Here is a 21,973-nt window from a genome sequence, read left to right as displayed (position 1 = left end):
CAAGACAAAACACTCCACCTGGGATTCCCCAGCAACACTATGCCTTAATTCCATCCAAGTAGCTTCTAACTTGATCCATATTGTAAATAAAATCATTGATTGTGAAATGGAAGCCCTTATATACTGATTTCAGCCAAAGAGTACACCTAATTTTAATCAAGTCACAACTCTTCCACATTTGGATTAGATGCCTTAAAAACACACACACTTTGATGCTTCCACAAAGATCACATCACTGCTAATGGTAAAGCTCTCCACACATGCTTTCTTTCTTTTTAAATTTTGTTGGAAATGGTTATAAAATTCTGGATAAAACCAGAATTTTTTCCTAAGTTCGGTCTATTTTTTAGGTGGGCCCCGAGTGTCGATTTACTCGGGTCAAGGTGGTAACGCGTTCTATGCCGCGTTGTGATTCACGTGGTATATTTGGTTGATCAAAACCATTACCGAGTGAATGGGAAATTGAAGCCAAAGTGTGCTCCATGGAAATGGAGTTTTTGGTGGAAATTCCTTAAGGTTGTAAATTGGCTTGTCCCACATTGATTTGGTGGGAAGTTTTGAAAGGGTTTATAAGGCTTAGGGTGAGATACTTGGGGTGTGCCCCAAGGGGTACCCAAGTGTTTTAGAGGGAGAGGTTATGGGCAAAATGGGCTAGACCCATTGGACCCAAAAATCACCACACACGCGCGCGCGCCGTCCGTCCGTCCGGGCGGGTTGGGCTTCTAATCTTTTTGGGCCAAAAACATTTGAATTTAATTTTATTTTTTATTAAAATAAAATCCATAATTCAAATTAAATTGATTTGGATTTTTTGTTCATCCAAACAGGGCCCTTCCCGGGTTTCAAACAGAAATAAACTGTTTTGGAATTAGTGCACACCCAAACAGGGCCCTTCCCGTTTTACTATCTGTTTGAATTGATTCAAATCTGTTTGAATTCAAAACCCAACAGGTATGATACCTGTTCAATTCAAAACCAAGAGCTACATACCTGTTTAATTAAAATCCAAGAGCCACCTTCACATCTATAAATAGGACCATCCTCATTTGATATTTGAGATTCAGAAATTTCGTATTTCACCTCTGTTAATTCTATTCTTCATCTTGCTGCATTTTATTTCCAAAAGAAAGAGTGTAAACACTTAGTGTGTTCGTAAGGCAAACAATTAGTAGTGCTGCTATTGTTTGTGGTAGATCATTTCATCCTGGGAGATAGACGTCCGAATTCTGAAAGCACCGTGGAGAGGACGAATCTGTCTTAAGGACACAGTGTCAAACACTGGACTTGATCAGAAAATAATTCAAAGAAATTAAATCAAGTAAGTTATTTAATTTATTTTCAGTGTTGTTTTTATTTATTTAAATCAGATTTTAATTTTGTTTTTGTAACAAAATAAAATCTGTTATTTATTTATTTATTTTTATTTCGAGTTTGATTTTTGTAATCAAACAAATTCTCTCATTTTCTTTATTTCTTTATATTCTGGTTGTTGTTTAGTACACAACAGAATTTAATTAATTTAAATACAGTGAAGATTGCCTAACAATCTTAAGACAGATTCCTTTTTGGGTATCTTCATTGTATTTAATTTTCTGTGTTTTCAAATTAATATTCTGGTTGGAAAAACAAATAGTGATTTATACTATTTGACAGATAGTAGTAATATACTGTCTCTTTTCTTTGACAACTACTAGTAGTACGATACTGGTGTCATTAACAATTCAGAATATTATTTGGTATTACAGAAAATTCTTGTGATATTTTATTTTTCTAGTTTTAGTAACAAGGAAAATAAAATTATTTTGTTGTTATAATTATTTTCTGGTTTTAGTAACTAGAAAATTAATTTGTGTTTTAATATTTTCTGATTTTTGTAATCAGAGATTATGGCTACTACAACTGAAACTGCATCTGGCAGTGGTACTCCTATTGTTACACCTACATCGGTCCCTATCCAGAACCATGTTCATGTACCAATCAATCATGGAGAAAAACCGGAAAAATTTAATGGTACCGAGTTTAAGAGATGGCAGCAGAAGATGCTGTTCTATCTTACAACTCTTAATTTGGCCCGGTTTCTCCATGAAGAGGCTCCAGCACTTAAAGAGGGTGTAAGTGATCGGCAAGTTGTTGCCGTTGTAGATGCTTGGAAACATTCAGATTTCCTGTGCAGAAACTACATCCTAAATGGCCTTGACAATATGCTGTATAATGTATACAGTCCTCTAAAAACAGCAAAAGATTTGTGGGATTCTTTGGAGAAGAAATACAAGACAGAAGATGCCGGCACGAAGAAATTTGTCGTTGGTAAATTTCTGGACTTTGTTATGGTAGACTCCCAAACGGTAATATCTCAAGTTCAAAGTTTTCAAATAATTTTGCATGATATTCATTCAGAAGGTATGTCTCTTAGCGAGTCATTCCAAGTCGCTGGTTTAGTGGAAAAGTTACCACCGGCTTGGAAAGATTTCAAAAATTATTTAAAACATAAACGCAAAGAGATGACTATGGATGAATTGATTGTAAGATTAAGAATTGAAGAAGATAACCGAAAGGCTGAAAAAAGGAATGGGAAAAATCCTATTGAGTCCAAGGCAAATGTGGTTGAACAAGTTCATAAACCACATAACAAAAAGAGAAAGTTTACTGGAGATGGTCCTAAACAAGGCGATAGTAGCAAGAAGTTCAAAGGAAAATGCTATAACTGTGGCAAAACTGGTCATCGAGCTTCTGACTGCCGCCGCCCTAAGAAGAATCATGGAAGTACAAGTAAGAAGACCACCAATCAGGCCAATGTAACAGAATTGGATTACATCTCTGACGGAGTGAATGACATCAACCTCTCTGCTGTGGTGTCTGAGGCTAACTTGGTTGGAAATCCCAAAGAGTGGTGGGTTGACACTGGAGCAACTCGTCACATATGTGCGGACAAGAAGATGTTCACTACCTACAATGAGGCTGCAAATGGTGAACAACTTTTCATGGGAAATTCTTCTACTTCTACTGTAGCTGGACAAGGGAAAGTAATCTTGAAGATGACATCAGGGAAAGAACTGACCCTCAACAACGTACTGCATGTACCTGACATCCGGAAGAATTTAGTTTCTGGGTCTTTGTTAAGTAAAAATGGTTTTAGGCTTGTATTTGAGTCTGATAAATTTGTATTAACAAAGAGTGGTATGTATGTTGGTAAGGGATACATGAGTGATAGTCTCTTTAAGTTAAATGTAATGACAGTTGTACCGAAAGTTGCTATGAATAAGAATAACACATCTTTTGTTTATATTCTTGAGTCAAATTTATGGCATGGTAGATTAGGACATGTGAATTTTGATGCTTTGCGTAGATTAATTGGTTTAGATTATATACCAAAGTTTGAAATTAATCCTAATCATAAATGTGAAATTTGTGTAGAAGCGAAACTAACTAAAGCTCCATTTAAATCGGTTGAAAGAAAAACCGAACCTCTAGAATTAATTCATACTGATGTATGTGATTTAAAATTTATTCAAACTAGAGGAGGCGAAAAGTATTTCATAACATTTATCGATGACTATACAAGATATTGTTATGTTTATTTACTTAGAAGTAAAGATGAAGCCTTAGAAATGTTTAAACTCTACAAAACAGAAGTTGAAAATCAACTTGGTAAAACCATTAAAATGGTTAGAAGTGATAGGGGTGGTGAATATGATGCACCATTAAATGAATTTTGTGCACAACATGGCATTATTCACCAAACTACAGCCCCTTATTCTCCACAGCAAAATGGAATTGCTGAAAGGAAGAATAGAACCCTAAAAGAAATGATGAATGCCATGTTACTAAGTTCAGGTTTACCACAGAACTTGTGGGGGGAAGCAATATTGTCTGCTAATTATGTTCTTAATAGAATACCCCACAAGAAAACCAAAAGCATTCCTTATGAATTGTGGAAAGGTCGACCACCTTCCTACAAATACTTAAAAGTGTGGGGGTGTTTGGCAAAAGTAGAAGTACCTGTTCCTAAAAAGACTAAGATTGGACCAAAAACAGTAGATTGTGTGTTTATTGGTTATGCTCAGAATAGTAGTGCATATCGGTTTCTGACTTATAAATCAGATATACCTGATATAAATATGAACACTATTATAGAGTCAAGGAATGCTGTGTTTTTTGAACATGTCTTTCCTTACAAGAAAGGACAGGAATTAAGTTCACAGAAAAGAACTTATGATTGTACACAAAGTCAAGAGACTAATGACAATCAAACACAAGAGACTAGTAATAGTCTCGACCAACAGGATTTAACTAATGATGAACCTAGACGAGGTAAGAGAGCGAGAACATCAAAATCCTTTGGTCCAGATTTTCTGACATACTTGTTAGAAAATGAACCTCAAAGCTTTAAGGCAGCAATGACAGGTCCTGAAGCACCTTTGTGGAAAGAGGCTGTTAATAATGAAATTGAATCCATTATGCAAAATCATACTTGGGAATTGGTGGATCTTCCACCAGGTTCTAAACCTCTTGGATATAAATGGATATTCAAGAGAAAAATGAAAGCAGATGGTTCAATTGATAAGTATAAAGCAAGACTTGTTGTTAAAGGTTACAGACAAAAGGAAGGTCTGGATTATTTTGACACATATTCCCCTGTGACAAGAATAACATCCATACGCATGCTTATTGCTATAGCAGCGTTGTTTAATTTAGAAATACATCAAATGGATGTTAAGAAAGCTTTCTTAAACGGTGATCTAAATGAAGAGATCCATATGGAACAACCCAAAGGGTTTGTAGTATCAGGGCAAGAAAAGAAAGTTTGTCGACTTGTAAAATCCCTTTATGGATTAAAACAAGCACCTAAGCAATGGCATGAAAAATTTGATCATGCAATGCTTACTAATGGGTTTAAGATAAACGAATGTGACAAATGCGTCTATGTTAAAAACACTGACCAAGGATATGTCATAGTTTGTCTTTATGTGGATGACATGCTTATCATTGGAAGCAGTCAAAATATGATCAAATCAACTAAGCAGATGCTTAACAAAAGATTTGATATGAAAGATATGGGGGTCACAGATGTTATATTAGGAATGAAAATTACTAAAACATCTGATGGATATGCATTATCTCAATCTCATTATATTGAGAAAATTCTTGATAAATTTATCAAGGATGATTTGAATTTAGCTAGAACACCTGTAGATATCAGTCTTTATTTATCAAAAAATAAAGGTGATGCAGTGTCTCAGTTAAAATACTCCCAAATCATTGGAAGCCTAATGTACCTAATGAATTGTACTCGTCCTGATATAGCTTATGCTATCAGTAAATTGAGTAGGTACACTAGTAACCCTGGAGAAGACCATTGGAAAGCGATCATTCGAGTTCTTAGATATCTAAGATTTACTCGTGATCATGGTTTGAACTTTACTCGATATCCAGCAGTACTCGAAGGTTATTGTGATGCCAATTGGATATCGGATACTAAAGATTCAAAATCCACTAGTGGATATGTCTTTACTCTAGGCGGCGCTGCTGTTTCTTGGAAGTCCACGAAACAAACTTGCATCGCACGATCCACAATGGAATCCGAGTTCATTGCTTTAGACAAAGCAGGTGAAGAAGCAGAATGGCTTCGTCACTTCTTAGAAGACATTCCAATGTGGCCAAAACCTGTGCCAGCTATTTGCATTCATTGTGATAGTTAATCTGCAATAGGCAGGGCACAGAATCACATGTATAACGGTAAGTCACGACATATACGTCGTCGACATAATACCGTAAGGCAATTGTTGTCAAACGGGATAATCTCAATAGATTATATAAAATCTAAAGAGAATATTGCGGATCCGTTAACAAAAGGTTTGACAAAAGAGCTAGTGTATAGTTCATCGAAGGGGATGGGATTAAAGCCTATTACATAAGAGTCGTCATAATGGTAACCCTACTTATATGACTGGAGATCCCAAGAACTAAGTTCAAATGGACAACTAAGTTATGTATGGCTCGCCAGAAATCACCAAGGGATTAAAATTCCTACCCATTCCTATGGTGAGAGTGATATCTGCAACATATGTTGTCTGCAGGGGTATAAGGATAAGCTTTGCTTTTAATGATTACTTATATCTTGATTAAGACATAAAATCAAGATGAGTATAAGAAGATACTCACAATAAGAATCACCTATATGAGTGTTGAACTGGGGCCGGTTCTATGAGAATGAAAAGGCTAAATTCTCTAGAAACACTTATGAAAACCAGGTGCGTTCAAGGCCAAAATGAACACAATAGTGAGAACCACGATGTGTTAGAGGATATTTTGTGTGAAATCTATTGTCTTGGCTTACACAAACGGCTGAACAATTCAAGGCATCGCGTCCATTGGTTAGCCAGTAAGTCCGATAGGTTATCACTAGGGAAGGTTCAAAGCCGAAAACTACCTATCCTGATGCAAGATATTTTCGACTTATACTCTTTCGTTAAAGTCTGCATATTGTTGCATTTCCGTTGTCATCAAATTCCATTCATGTGGGGGATTGTTGAAAATGGTTATAAAATTCTGGATAAAACCAGAATTTTTTCCTAAGTTCGGTCTATTTTTTAGGTGGGCCCCGAGTGTCGATTTACTCGGGTCAAGGTGGTAACGCGTTCTATGCCGCGTTGTGATTCACGTGGTATATTTGGTTGATCAAAACCATTACCGAGTGAATGGGAAATTGAAGCCAAAGTGTGCTCCATGGAAATGGAGTTTTTGGTGGAAATTCCTTAAGGTTGTAAATTGGCTTGTCCCACATTGATTTGGTGGGAAGTTTTGAAAGGGTTTATAAGGCTTAGGGTGAGATACTTGGGGTGTGCCCCAAGGGGTACCCAAGTGTTTTAGAGGGAGAGGTTATGGGCAAAATGGGCTAGACCCATTGGACCCAAAAATCACCACACACGCGCGCGCGCCGCCGCCGCCGTCCGTCCGGGCGGGCTGGGCCTGGGGTTCGGTTGGGCTTCTAATCTTTTTGGGCCAAAAACATTTGAATTTAATTTTATTTTTTATTAAAATAAAATCCATAATTCAAATTAAATTGATTTGGATTTTTTGTTCATCCAAACAGGGCCCTTCCCGGGTTTCAAACAGAAATAAACTGTTTTGGAATTAGTGCACACCCAAACAGGGCCCTTCCCGTTTTACTATCTGTTTGAATTCAAAACCCAACAGGTATGATACCTGTTCAATTCAAAACCAAGAGCTACATACCTGTTTAATTAAAATCCAAGAGCCACCTTCACATCTATAAATAGGACCATCCTCATTTGATATTTGAGATTCAGAAATTTCGTATTTCACCTCTGTTAATTCTATTCTTCATCTTGCTGCATTTTATTTCCAAAAGAAAGAGTGTAAACACTTAGTGTGTTCGTAAGGCAAACAATTAGTAGTGCTGCTATTGTTTGTGGTAGATCATTTCATCCTAGGAGATAGACGTCCGAATTCTGAAAGCATCGTGGAGAGGACGAATCTGTCTTAAGGACACAGTGTCAAACACTGGACTTGATCAGAAAATAATTCAAAGAAATTAAATCAAGTAAGTTATTTAATTTATTTTCAGTGTTGTTTTTATTTATTTAAATCAGATTTTAATTTTGTTTTTGTAACAAAATAAAATCTGTTTTTTATTTATTTATTTTTATTTCGAGTTTGATTTTTGTAATCAAACAAATTCTCTCCTTTTCTTTATTTCTTTATATTCTGGTTGTTGTTTAGTACACAACAGAATTTAATTAATTTAAATACAGTGAAGATTGCCTAACAAATTTGACCTCTGCCCACCAATTAAGAAGTGCTTCAACTGAACCTGGTATAGCCACTTGCACATTCCGCCACTTTAACATATCAGACCACACTAACCAAGCAAAGGAGCAGTGAAACAATACATGACTAATAACAGTCTTATTTTTTGATTTAGAAAAACACACAAAGTCGATACATTTCCCTGCAGAACTCCAGTTTTTTGGAGAAGCACTGTTGTCTTCTATCTTTTTTTCCAAGCCAACCATCCAAAAAGCTGTACTCTTAGGGGAATATGCTTAATCCTCACCAGTTTACTTGTTGGAAGATAGGGACCAGAACATGCTGGGTGATGCTATGGTACATTTGGATGTACCATACATCAGTTATGAGGATTTGTGATTTTATATTATAATTAATATCATATAAATCATAATCATTATCATATTAACTCATAACTTAGTTATATTTAGTTATTCATACATACCATATTATCTCATAACTATCACATCACTAAATTATTTTAATAATTTAATTTTGAATTGGTAACCGGTGTAACCGGTTACCAAAAAGAGGGCAAAGGAAATTAGAGGAGTTCAGGGGTCCCAACATCACATATCTCGTAACCACTAGTCACATATCTTATAACCAATACCTTTTTTTCATAACCAACATCAAATTTCTCATAATCACTAGTTACATATCTCATAACTAACACCATTTTGCTCATAATCACACCATTTTGTTCATAACCAATATCACATATCTCATAACCATTGATCACATATCTTATAATTATTACCCACATGAATCATAACCACATCTCATAACCAACCCCTTTGAGTCATAACCAACATTACATATCTCATAACCACTAGTCATATATCTCATAACTAATAACCCTTTTGCTCATAACTACACCACTTTGATCATAACCAATATCTCATATCTCATAACCACTAACACATATAACATAACCAAACACCCTCTGACACCACTTTGCTCATAACCAAAATCACAAATCTTATAATCGCTAATCAAATATCTCATAACCATTACCCATATATCTCATAACCAACATCACATATATTATAACTACTAATCACATATCTCATAACCACACCACTTTGATCATAACCAACATTACATATCTCATAACCACTAATCACATATCTCATAACCAAACACCCTTTGACTTATAACTACAACACTCTGCTCATAACCAAAATCACATATCTAGTAATCACTAATCATATATCTCATAACCTTTACCTACTTATGTCTTAACCACATCTCATAACCAACACCATTTGCCTCATAACCAACATCACATATATCATAACCACTAATCACATATCTCATAACCATTACTCACATATAGGGGTGTAAATTTGGCCCACGAGCTCGCGGTACACCCCAAGTTCAGAAATTACTCTCTCTCTCTCTCTCTCGCGCGCGCGCGTGTTTGGACTAAAAAAAGGGTCTAGGGATTTGTCAAAAACAATTAATAAGGGAATTTTGAATTTGACAAAATTTGACTGTTTGTTCCAAATTTTTGGAGAAAATGGGGCCGAAATTATGTAATAATCATTATAAAAAACAAAATTAAAACATTAATGAATAGAGTCTTATAATAAAACAAATTATTAATTTATAATTTTCTCAATTTATACTTAATTTTTAAATTTTTTTTTTAAATATAAATCCTTCATCTATTTTTATTAAGTAAAATTAATAAAAAAGACTATTTTACTCATCAACTACAAAAATATTAATCACACCATTAATTGGCATAATAAAAATATTTAACATTTTAGAAACCACAAATATCATAATCAAGTCACAAAGTTTTGTAATATAAAACACAAAATACATAACGCCATCACTAATTGGCGTAACAAAATTGTTTAAAATTATAGAAAATCACAAATGTCGTAACTAATTCCCAAAATTTCATAACATTAATAAAAAATTATGTAACTATCCACTAATTGGTGTAACAAAAACATCTAAAAATTTTAAAAACCACAAATGTCATAACCAACTCACAAAATTTAATAACATCAACTACAAAATGCGTAACTGCACCACTAATTGCCATAATAAAAACAATTAAAATTTTTACAAATCACAAATGTCATAACTAACCCAAAAAATTTCAGAACATCAATCACAAAATGTGTAACAATACAACTAATTGATGTAGCAAAAATATCCAATTTTTTTATAAACCACAAATATTGTAATCAAGCAACAAAGTTTCATAATAATTATCGTAAAATGACTAAACAAATGACTAAACAAATCACTAAAAATCTTAGAATCACTAATCGGGATCTCTCATAATACAGAGAAAACAAAATGTAATGACAATCATTAAATAATTTAATCAACCACTTAAAGCCATGGAACATAAAATGAGAGTTAGAGAAGATTAGTTGGTAGAGCGAGATGAAAGGGAATATGAGAAAGAGAGACTGAACGGGCTTATCGCTTGTGAAAATGACATCAAAGGTGCTGTCGTTTCCGATAAGGAACATCGGAGATATCTACAATGGCAGTAAAGAATAAGAGAGATGCTTGAGGGATGAAAATGATTGAGATAGCAGAATAGTATAACAAAATGCATAATATTCATTTTTCAATAGTTTTATAACACATGTACAAATTGATGATAACAAAACCTTTTAAATCATAACTATGACCAAAGGTTTGTGTATGTATGACATATTAATGTGAAAGAGCTAGAGTTTCGAGATAGATGCATTTACTATATAGAGAAATATCACTAGAATGAATAGTGTTGAAATAGACAAAGAGAGTAGTGACGAGTTCAAAGGTCTATTGGAGAGACATATGAGTAGAGAGAGGAAGGATCTAGTGAGGAAGAACTATCAACAATGGTTGTTCGATAATTTGAGCAAAATAGAGAAGTCTGAGTAAGAAATAGAGAGGGCTCAGGCACAACTGGGACAAACCAAGGGAAAGAAAATAACGTAGAGAAAAAAACAAAGAAAAGTTGGGGAAAAAAAATTTAGGAGAAAATTTATTTAGTAGAACAAAATAAAATCACGTCATAGATAATTTTTTCAACATATTTTTTATTAAAATTTAGTTAAATTATATATATATATATATATATATATATGTCTATAAGTGTATATAGATATTTTAAAAAGTATCGTTTGTATATTACTATTTCTATTATATTTAATAAAGATAATATGACTAAAAATAAATCTAAAATAGAGAAAGGTGGTCAATTGCAATTGTCACTTAGGGATGACACTTCAAAATTAATTGAGAGAGTTGAGAGTTCAAAGATAATGAGAGTTTAAGAGATAGATTTGTTTGTGATAAAAAAAATGAGAGAGCGGTGGTATTTATAGGACTTGGGTGGGAGAGAGGGAGGGGTTAATTTATATATATATATAAATAAAAAATAAATAAAATTAATTATTGGTGGAATTAACGATTATATGATTGTTTCAATTTTATTTTATTTTAATTTTTTGACTGTTGCACTAATAGAGGGGCAGGGAGCCGTTGGGGTTGGGTTGGGCTAGATGGGGAAAAAAATTTTGAGTCGAACTCACGAGATGGGTCACACTCCATAACACACCAGAGTTGGGCCGGGCTCTAAAACACATAGCCCAGGGTCTTAGGTTGGGCTTGGGCTCAGGCTTGGTTGGGCCCACCCAGGGTGTGACTGGACTTAGGGTGTTCCGCGAGTTCGTGGGCTAAATTTATACCCCTATATGTGGGTAGTGGTTATAAGATATGTGATTAGTAGTTATGAGGCAAATGGTGTTGGTTATGAGATGTGGTTATGATATAAGTGGGTAAATGTTATGAGATATATGATTAGTGATTATTAAATATATGATTTTGGTTATGAACAGAGTGATGTAATTATAAGTCGAAGGGTATTTGGTTATGGGAAATGTAATGTTGGTTATGATCAAAGTGATGTGGTTATGAGAAATGTAATTAGTAGTTATGATATATGTGATATTGGTTATGAGATATGTGGATAATGGTTATGAGATATGTGATTTTGGTTATGAGCAAAGTGGTGTCAAAGGGTATTTGGTTATGCTATATGTATTAGTGGTTATGAGATATGTGATATTAGTTATGATCAAAGTGGTGCGATTATGAGCAACAGAGTGTTAGTTATGAGATATGTGATTAGTAGTTATGAGATATGTGATATTGGTTATGACTTGAAGGGGTTGGTTATGAGATGTGGTTATGAGATATGTGATTATGATTATGAAATATGTGATATTAGTTATGAACAAAATATTGTTGGTTATGAGATGTGGTTATGACTAAGTTATGATCAATTTGATTATAATTATAAAGAAATATGATTTTGGCTTATAACTATAAAAAGTGACATGTTTAACATGTCACTTTTAATGATATGACTCAATCTTAGCTATTAATTTTCTATATACTGTATATTTTTTCACAAAATGTACTATAGACTTTTCCGTTTCAAAGAGCTTATACATAGATTACACAAAAAACTCTGCTGATTTTGTGGCTTTCCAAACTAATTTATCAGCTTGACCTGGCCTGATATCAGGGGCATCCAAAAGCAACTCATTTACGCTGTGTTTGGTTGGGGGATTTGGGAAGGGAAATGGAAAGGGAAATGGAAATGAAAGGAAAAGGAGAAAGAATTAATAGAATTCCAAATCCCAACTATGTTTGGTTGTGTTGGTTATAAAATAGAATTGATGTCCTAAAAGGTCTCCTATTTCTTTATTTATTTCTCACCCCCTTTCTTTTCCCATATATTTTTTATTATAACCAAACATAAATAGGATTACATTTCTCATTCCTTTTCCAAATCCCACCCCAAAAACCCCAACCAAACATAGCATTAGTCTTTTGATTTCCATCAACTTGCAGTCACGAAGTACTCTTCTTAGGTTTAGCTTCTATTCCCTATCAATCTTAGACCTTTCCACCATACTACTCAAAGATACATGTCTCTTTCAACTGAAAGTCTGTAAAGAACAGGGCATTCCTCCTTCAGGCAGGTGTTTTGACACCACCTATCAGTCCAGAACTTGATGCTATGTCCATCCCTCACTCTTATTTGACAATTGTTCAGAATGAAATCCAGTAAATTACTTCTCTGGTGAGCTATTGCTTAAATCACTACCACCAGACCTTCACAAAATTAAAAGTCAAAAAATAAAATATTTATAAAAAAAATAATAATAATTGAATACTTGAATCCCTTAAATTTACAACAAAGATAGGGATGAGTGCTTTTACTTATAAGACACGACTCTTAATTATGATTTTACAAGACGCAATCCATTCCTTTTCATATGGAAGGAGTGGACTTCAAATTCACAATTTAAATACTCACAAATAAAAGATAAAATAAAATTCTTGCAACAAAACAATGAACTTTTTATAAATTCAAATTGTTGAAACTAAAAGACAACAAATACACATTGATTATCAGCGGGGATGGGGCCTCCCACCATTTTTTACTTTATTCATTATGTGAGGCATGCTATTCATTGAATTGTAACAAATTTGGACTTTATTGAATTGTAATAAATTTGGGCTTCGCTTGATCTTATACAGCTCCTAAACAGATGAAGAAACATATAACATTCCAATTATTTATTCTTTAAGCATCTGGAGCATTTTCTTTCGGATTTTGCGCCATTCCATTCATGTATTGGAAGAATTCCATTCTATTTCTAACGGTTATAAAATAGAAATATAAATTTATAATTATTTTAAATTAAAAAAATATCATTACACACACCATTTGAAGATTTCCGCAAAGACTTTTCCATTCTTTACAATTACAATTTTCTTCCCATCACATAGAATGCCGGTACATCATATTGAAGAATTTGTTAGACAATCTTCACTGTATTCGAAAAATAGATTAAGAAAGAATAAAATTATGTTCGATTACTAAACACCGAAACATAATATGTAGAAATAAAATATGAAATAGCAAATTTTATTTTATTTTAGAAACAAAATGGAATTTGAAAAATTCAAGAGAAATGAAATCAGTGAATAGGAAAAATACTTATAGAAATATTTTTCCGAAAAGATCAAGTCCAGCATTTGACACTGTTTCTTTAAGATAGGTTCGTCCTCCCCACGGTGATGCTTTCAGAATATGGATAAAATGATCAATGACAATTAGTAGTAGCACTACAAGCTAATTGCCCGGCGAACACACTTTGTGTTTATACTCTCTCTCTCTCAAAGAAATTAAATTTAGAAACGTTCAGAAATGTTCGAGAGGGCGGCATTGGCTCATGTGTGGTTGCTTTTTGAGTCTAGTGGGTCAAGCCCACTTTACCCATAACCTCCCCCTCTACAAAACTTTGGTACCTCTTGAGGCCCTTCCCAAGGTTCAAACTCAAGGTTTATAAACCCACATAATGCTAGCCTACCCAAGCAATGCAGGACAACCTTTTCTTCATCCCTTTTGGAAAACCCACCAAGACACCATTCTCATGGTGTTTACTTTTGCATCGATTACTCACTCACTCGATAATGGTTTTGATCAATCAAATATATGACGTGAATCTCAACACGACAAAGAACACATTGCCACCTAGACCCGCGAAATTCAACACATGAGTCCCACCTCTATTATAGCCCAAAGTTAGGAAAAAACTTATTCCCAAAACCATTCCTAACATGATTGTGTTCAATATTTTATGGAAAAAATATGAGCTATCAATTTTGTCAATGACAGAGATATCTTTTCTACTAGCCATCTTTTTTTTTTTTTTTTAGGGTAATATTAGAAATACAAAATTTTCTACCAAATAAATGACTAAATGTCTCACAATCCATGTGAGACATTTATGCTGTGTTTGGTTGAAGGATTTGAGGAGGGATTTGGAAAGGGAAATGAAAAAGGTAGGTGAAATTTGAATAAAACATGCTTATATTTCACATAGTTTCACACACCTTTTCCCTTTCCCTTTCCAAATCCGTCCCCAAATTCCTCAACCAAACACAGCATTAGCCATTTATTTGGTAGAAAACTTTGGGCCTATATAACATTTTGCTTTATTTTAAAGAGGAGATTTGGACAAGATGTAAGATGGAAAAAATAAATTTGATAAGATTGATATAATTGAGTTTTAGTCTTTCCAAATAAAACAAATATGTACAATTTGTGTCGTATTAATTTTTGGACTTGCTCATATAACTGTAATAGTATATTTAACTATTGTTAGTCTTGGGGATCATCAATCTCTCTAAATTGTTTATCTTATCTCATATTTGAATTGTTTTAGAAGGATGAGAAACTAATAAAATTCTATTAATTTTACAATTTATAATAAAATCCTATTAATTCAATAGTCTCCTACATGAGGATACCATATCCAAATCAACTATTAGTTCAAACCTTAATTTTCTTAATCAAATATCACATTATATATTTTGTTAGATTATTAATCCAATCCCAAAAACATGTCCACCCAAGCAAACATGTCCATTTATCAAATTAACCAAATTTGATGCAGTTTCATATTTGCTTTGCTTAATTTCAACTTTCCCTATTTGATTCATGGCCTCACTGATCTTGCGTAAACGTTAGAGATCCATAGTATATACCTTCAAATTCACTACAATTTTGTAACAAGGAAGTCGGATCTATATTATTGTGTGACAGAATTAAAACTGGCATTTATCATACCACATAATTGTGGTTCAAATTATGAAAAAAATTAAGGAGTCTAAATTTATTTATTTATTTATATTTGCAACCCATTAGACATTGCTCTAGCTAAAATATTTCCATCAGAACTTCCATATATGCATAACAAAGCTATCACAACATAATCAACACCTCAAGTGTAAAGAAGCAGTTGTAATCATAATTTTCTTATATATATTAATTTTTTCTTAGTCTAGATATCGAATTACTAGCAACTGAAAACAATCGCATATGAGAAAACAGACCTTGTGGACAACACTAATGTCCACAAATTTATTAAAAACCATTGTTTGAATCTCACAAAAGGGTTGAAACTAGTGAGGTCCTATTATACTTATAACAATTTCCTATAATCATAAAGAGAGGGAAGGAAGTGAAAAAGAGGCCTCATGGGCAGAAGGTAATAGCATAATTGGTACCAGCAGGGCAAGTGAACAAACTGGTTGAATCAGGATTGCTATAAGTATCTGGGCATCTATCCTTGAAGAACTTGGAGAACCTTGTAGGCCCACAGGCCCCAGGCCCATCAGTGCAACAATATTCATTGGTCTTGAAAACGGTACATGGGTTGTTGCACCCACCCGGGGTCTGCAACTCGGTTGGGCACTCGCCAACTATGTTAGCGGCGCACCTGGCCGACTTGCAGACCACGGTAGTGGGGCTAAAGTCCAACGGAATATTGAATCCATTAACGAGGGATATGTCGAAAAAGTCCAAGTTATTGGGCTGGTTCAAAGCGAATTCAGCTAGGGTGTTTGGGGCCTGACCGTAGCCTTGGCACTCTAGGAGTCCATTGCAGTCACCGGTCTGACATTGGCCATTACCACTGGCATTGAAGTTGCAGTTGGTCCGGCCCCAAATTCGAGCTCCGGTTGTACTTGGGTTCACATTGACGGTCTAAGACTGGCCCGGGTCGAGACGCATACCCCCACCGGGCTTGGCGGCGGCCCAAACTGTGTAGGTACATTTGTTTAGGACAGCAAAGGTAGCTGCATTGGTGAATGGGATCAATATGGTGAAGAGGAGAGGGAACAAAATGGTGAGGCTTTGGGGGATGCTCATGTTGGTGACTTAAGAGTTATGTGGTGAAGCAAGTACTAGGACTTTTTATGAGATTGTATTGATGTAGTTTTGAGAGCTTACATTTGAGGGGTTTATGTATAGTTTCAAGGCGGCTATAGTTTTTGGTTTATGTGTGATCACCTCCACGAGTTGTGCTAAGAAAATTCAAAGATGTTGATAGACTTGAAATTGCTATCCTATCTCACTAAATTTCCATTGAAGTAAAGTCATCATTAGATTAGTTTTTGAGGAGTTGAACAATCCACTACTACCTTGCAAACACATAAATGTTGTTTCCATTCTGCTAGACCACAAGGCCACGACTTCACTTTGAATGAATTTGTTACTGTAATTTGATTGTAGTTTTAAAGTTTATAATTAAGTCTATAATTTTTTCTACTTTGATAATTTTTTTTTGAGTGAATAAGTTATAAAATAAAACAAAAGATTTACAAAATTATAAGGGGCATACCTCAGGACCTACAGAAACTATACACAACCAAAACAAAACAAACACAACCGGAATAGCCAAAAACAAAAGGAAAGGAAACCATAAAAAAAACTGTTCAGAAGCCATATACCAAGCAAGGAATAGGGGAGCTACAGAATCAAAACCAAAATGAACCACCCTGTTAGTATATACTTATTACTTGTATATAGTTGTTAATTATAGCTTTACACACTTTAGCTTTAAGCTTTATTCTTTTAGCTTTCACTTTCGGTGGTGGTGGGTTTGGTATCCAATGCACCATTTCTCTCTATATAGAGAGAGTTCATCTCTTTGTAATCACATACAATACAGAAACAATACAACTATCTTGTAATTAATCAATAATAATACAGTATTTTTAACATGGTATCAGAGCAAGGTTGAACACCTAATATTTTCGCTTCACCGGCGGGCGGTAGCCTCGCCTTGGCCGCCCGCCGGACCTCTCATCTCTCTCTAGAAAGTGTTAAGTATAGTAGAAGCCGCCATGCGAGTAAGCTGTAATGGATGCAGACCCTGCCTACAGTGGATCAAAACCCCCGAATCCCAAGCCAACGCCACCGTCTTCCTCGCCAAGTTCTACGGCCGTGCCGGCCTCCAAAACCTCCTTGGGGGACGTCAAATGAACTGGCCCCCTGGCTAAGATGGCCTTGCTGTATTGATCTCTCATCTGTCTCTCTCTCCTCCTACTCCTACTCATCTTCTCCATCTTCAGCCTTCCATGGCTTCCGAGAAAGAAGCTGCTCTCGCTGCAGTCCCCTCCGATTCCCCCACCATATTTGACAAAATTATTACGAAGGAAATACCATCTAAAGTGGTTTATGAGGATGATGAGGTTCTTGCTTTCAAGCTCCTACACACATTGTGATCATTCCCAAAGTTAGGGATGGCTTAACTGGACTCTCTAAGGCCGAGGAAAGGCACTGTCACATTCTTGGCCGCTTGCTTTACACTGCCAAACTGGTTGCTAAACAGGAGGGACTTGAAGAGGGATTCAGGATTGTGATCAATGATGGGCCCAACGGATGTCAATCTGTATATCATCTTCATGTTCACCTCCGTCCCGCGATTTTTAGATCATTACTATATGAAGCATGTGGGCGTATCGTGAACCCGATCTACGGTGCGGCTGGCTTGCTCTGGTCCGGAAACTGGCACCTCTGCCACGCCGCTGTCGAAGCCGTTCTACACGGCTCGCCGATCGTGCAACTTTCTCCGGACTCCGACTTACGCACCACCTCGTCCTCCTCTCCGCTCTCAGATCCACCGGAGACCCCTCTCCATCGTCGCCGGAGCTCACCCGTAGCGCCAGTCGCTTCTCCGCCTCCGCCATCGAGGCAATGGCTGACCAGTCCTCTCTCCCTCATCAATGAAAACAACCAGTCACCAACTTTGGGCTGCTCGGTTTGATGGAGAGCCTGCCAGAGTCAATGAGTGAATAAAATCAACAGGTTGGAGTTGAGGCACTGGGATAGCCACCCGTTACACACACACACACACACATACACACTGCCAAACTCACACCCGTGGTCTCCCACATGCACTTGATGATAACATTATTTTATTTTTATTTTTTTTTTTTTCTTTTTTCATTTAACCCACTCCCTCTCTCTCTCTTTTCTCTTAATTTATTCCCTTCTCTGCCCCATACACTCAACACACTGCACGACATCCGTTCTCTGTTTATTATTTTTTTATATTCCACCGCCACATTTTTTTTTTTTTTTTTTTATTTCCGCCCACTATCTCTCTCTCTGAGCCTTTTTTTTTCTCTCTCTACTCACGGATCCCCTACTTTGTCTACTTTCCAACCCCTTCCTTCCCCTTTTATTATTATACTATATTACCCACATTATTATCCTACCCACTTTCCACCGCCATATTTATCTCCTGATTCATCCATATATCTATATAATAATTTTTTCACAAATCTTTATTTTATTTTATTTTTATTTTTTTTTCCATATTCTACCACTCAGTTGGTGCGTATCATCTTTTTTCCATTCTCTTTTTATTTTATTTTTATTCCCATAAAAAAAAAAAAAAAAAAAAAACCACAAAAAAAAAAAAAAAAAAAAAAAAACACCAAAATCCATTCACAACCAACTCGTTTTCATTCCACAAACTCTTTTTTTATTCCTGTCGAGGCTCACCCCGATCACCATTTTACACAAAAAAAAAAAAAAAACAAAAAAAAAAACAAAAAAAAAAAAAAAAAAAAACTACCCCCACAGTGGAATTTTTCTTCTCTACTCTGCTGCAGGTCTCTTCTTCTTGCCTCCGTCTTGGCCAGCCCTTGCCGGTGTTGCCTCCGGATTTCCCACGCCACCGAGCACATTTACTCCCTGCTCCTCCACTGCCGCATATGGCGGCCCTCCAAATCGGAACATCACGGTGGCCTTCCGCTTCAGCTCCTTGTTTTCTGCCCTTAGCACGCTTATCTCTGCTCGCGCATCCTTATACATGCGTTGGAGCAGAGCCAGCTGGGAGTTTACATGCTGCACCTCATTTGTCCTACTCTGCAGCCGGTTCGACAAATTTGTGACCGCCGTCATGCTTTCCACACATGCCTTCAGAGTATACTGATTGGCCTCCACATCCGACTGCACCGCCATTTTTTGCTCCACAGACCGCATCGGAAAGTTCAGAGGAGCAAACCCAGCGGTGTTTGGTTGAGGTTCACTGGCCATCGCCCCAGTTCTCTCTCCTGTGGACTCGTTGAGGTCGGGAAAGAGGGTAAGCAGCCCGCGGGAAGACGAAGCCATTTTTTTTCTGGGCAACAGAGTGTTATAGAGAGTGTTACAGAGTCTCTTCTCAGCAAAACCTTCTCAGCAAAACGAAGAGTTTTTCAGAGGATTTTCGCCAATTGTTTGTCTTCGCCTCTGCCTCAGCTCTGTCTTGGTTAAATAGCCGAGGCAGCCACGCGCATCGCGCGCCTCTTCTCGCCGACACACTGGCACGCCTTTTCATGGCTCGCCTTTTGATGCATTCGGGCCCGCCTTTTGATGGCACACCTTTTGAGGGCACGACTTTTGAGGGCTCGATATCTACATCCATGTCTATCTTTTGGGCAGCCTATATACACACTCATACAGTGTCTTCTCCACCGGTCAGCATTATAAATCCCTTTTCAACCTCCAATAGGTTTCTATCTTCACACCTATTTGAGTTTGAGGGGGGGTTATACACAGTATCATGTTCAAACCACCTCATGGCGCACTCCCTAAGTCGCCCCCTTGGTGCACCACCACAAGCTTCTCCAACGGTCCGACATGACCCCGTAAACTGTCTTCTACATCGGTCCGACATGACCCCGTAAACTGTCCTGCTACATCGGTCCGACATGACCCCGTAAACTGTCCTGCTACATCGGTCCGACATGACCCCGTAAACTGTCTTCTACAACGGTCCGACATGACCCCATAAACTGTCCCGACATTGATTCTGGTCAGCTTCTACAACGGTCCGACATGACCCCGTAAACTGTCCCGACATTTATTCCGGTTAGCTTCTACAACAACGGTCTGACACGACCACACAGTGTCTGTTACAACGGTCCGACATGACCCCGTAAAATGTCTGCTACAACGGTCCGACATGACCCCATAAACTGTCTGCTACATCGGTCCGACACGACCCCATAAACTGTCTGCTACATCGGTCTGACACGACCATACCGTGTCTCCTATCCTGTTTTATTTATCAGTTTATTTTTCTGTTTTTTTTCTCTCCAAACTCAAGTTGGCTAGTGCCTATCCTCCTTGCGTTTGAGGGGGGCTGTTAGTATATACTTATTACTTGTATATAGTTGTTAATTATAGCTTTACACACTTTAGCTTTAAGCTTTATTCTTTTAGCTTTCACTTTCGGTGGTGGTGGGTTTGGTATCCAATGCACCATTTCTCTCTATATAGAGAGAGTTCATCTCTTTGTAATCACATACAATACAGAAACAATACAACTATCTTGTAATTAATCAATAATAATACAGTATTTTTAACACACCCAATGAAGTCACAGGACGGAGGAAAGCCCAACCAGCAGGGACCCGGCCAAAAGAATAAGGACCACCTACACAACCCGTAGGGGAAGGGAAACAAACCCAACTATTATAAGTTAACGTAGAGATCAATTGTTACAAAAAAGTAAAAGAAAGACAAGTATTTCCTATGTGAAGAAGTTCCAATAAGACTGGCCCAGTAGTGCAGCCTAGTCCTGGTGAACAGCTTCTGAGCTAATGCTTCAATAGGGACAGCACCGTGCTCACTCCACCACTGACTATCGCAACCTGGGAAAACCAGCAGCCCAAATATCAAACAGCAAATACGACAATACCTATAACACAGTGTATCACAAAGCTCACAAAATGTAGGATCTAAGTCACTCAACACACAATGATCACACATCTCAACAAAAAAATAACAGTGAAAGGTAATTGGGAATAATCAAAATAAGATAAAAAAAAAATTGTGAAAGACTACTACTACAAAAAAAAAAAAAAAAAAAATTTATAGCTCACTACACTCAACCCTCAACAATAACATCCCCTATTAAGAACCAGCCAATAAACAAAGACCTGCAAGAAGATAAAATTAGTAACAGTTTGACAGAGCTGTGGGAAAGTGATTATGGTCATATTTGGTAGGGCTTATTTCCAGCTTATTTCACCTTTTAACTTAATTTAAGCTATTTTGATATGTTTGATTTAGCTTAATAATACAGCTTATAGCTTTTTGTAAGTCAAAAATCAACTTATTCTTTGAGTGAGGGAAGAGAAGCTTAATTTATAAGTCAAAAATCAGCTTATGTTCACAGTTATAAGCTATAAACTGTTAGGCTATAAGTTATAATCACTTTTCCACAGCTCTACCAAACGGGGCCTATAACTTATAGCCTAACAGCTTATAGCTTATAGCTGT

At 36.3% G+C, this 21,973-nt stretch overlaps 2 pseudogenes across 1 annotated transcript; one reads left to right on the top strand and one right to left on the bottom strand.

Annotated features, from left to right (window-relative positions):
* Positions 1-15,656: 15,656 nt before the first annotated feature.
* On the bottom strand, positions 15,657-16,573 carry LOC114281008 (thaumatin-like protein 1; annotated as a pseudogene).
* A 648-nt stretch (positions 16,574-17,221) lies between these two features.
* On the top strand, positions 17,222-20,878 carry LOC114318671 (uncharacterized; annotated as a pseudogene). The gene has a single exon (XR_014348962.1). The product of XR_014348962.1 is annotated as an uncharacterized LOC114318671 (transcript).
* Positions 20,879-21,973: the final 1,095 nt, after the last annotated feature.

Source organism: Camellia sinensis, chromosome 13 (genome assembly GCF_055761805.1).
Source record: "Camellia sinensis isolate YWXY chromosome 13, ASM5576180v1, whole genome shotgun sequence".
Lineage (NCBI taxonomy): Eukaryota > Viridiplantae > Streptophyta > Magnoliopsida > Ericales > Theaceae > Camellia > Camellia sinensis.
Note: the sequence above shows the minus strand (reverse complement) of the source record. Positions and strands in the feature narration are given on the sequence as shown.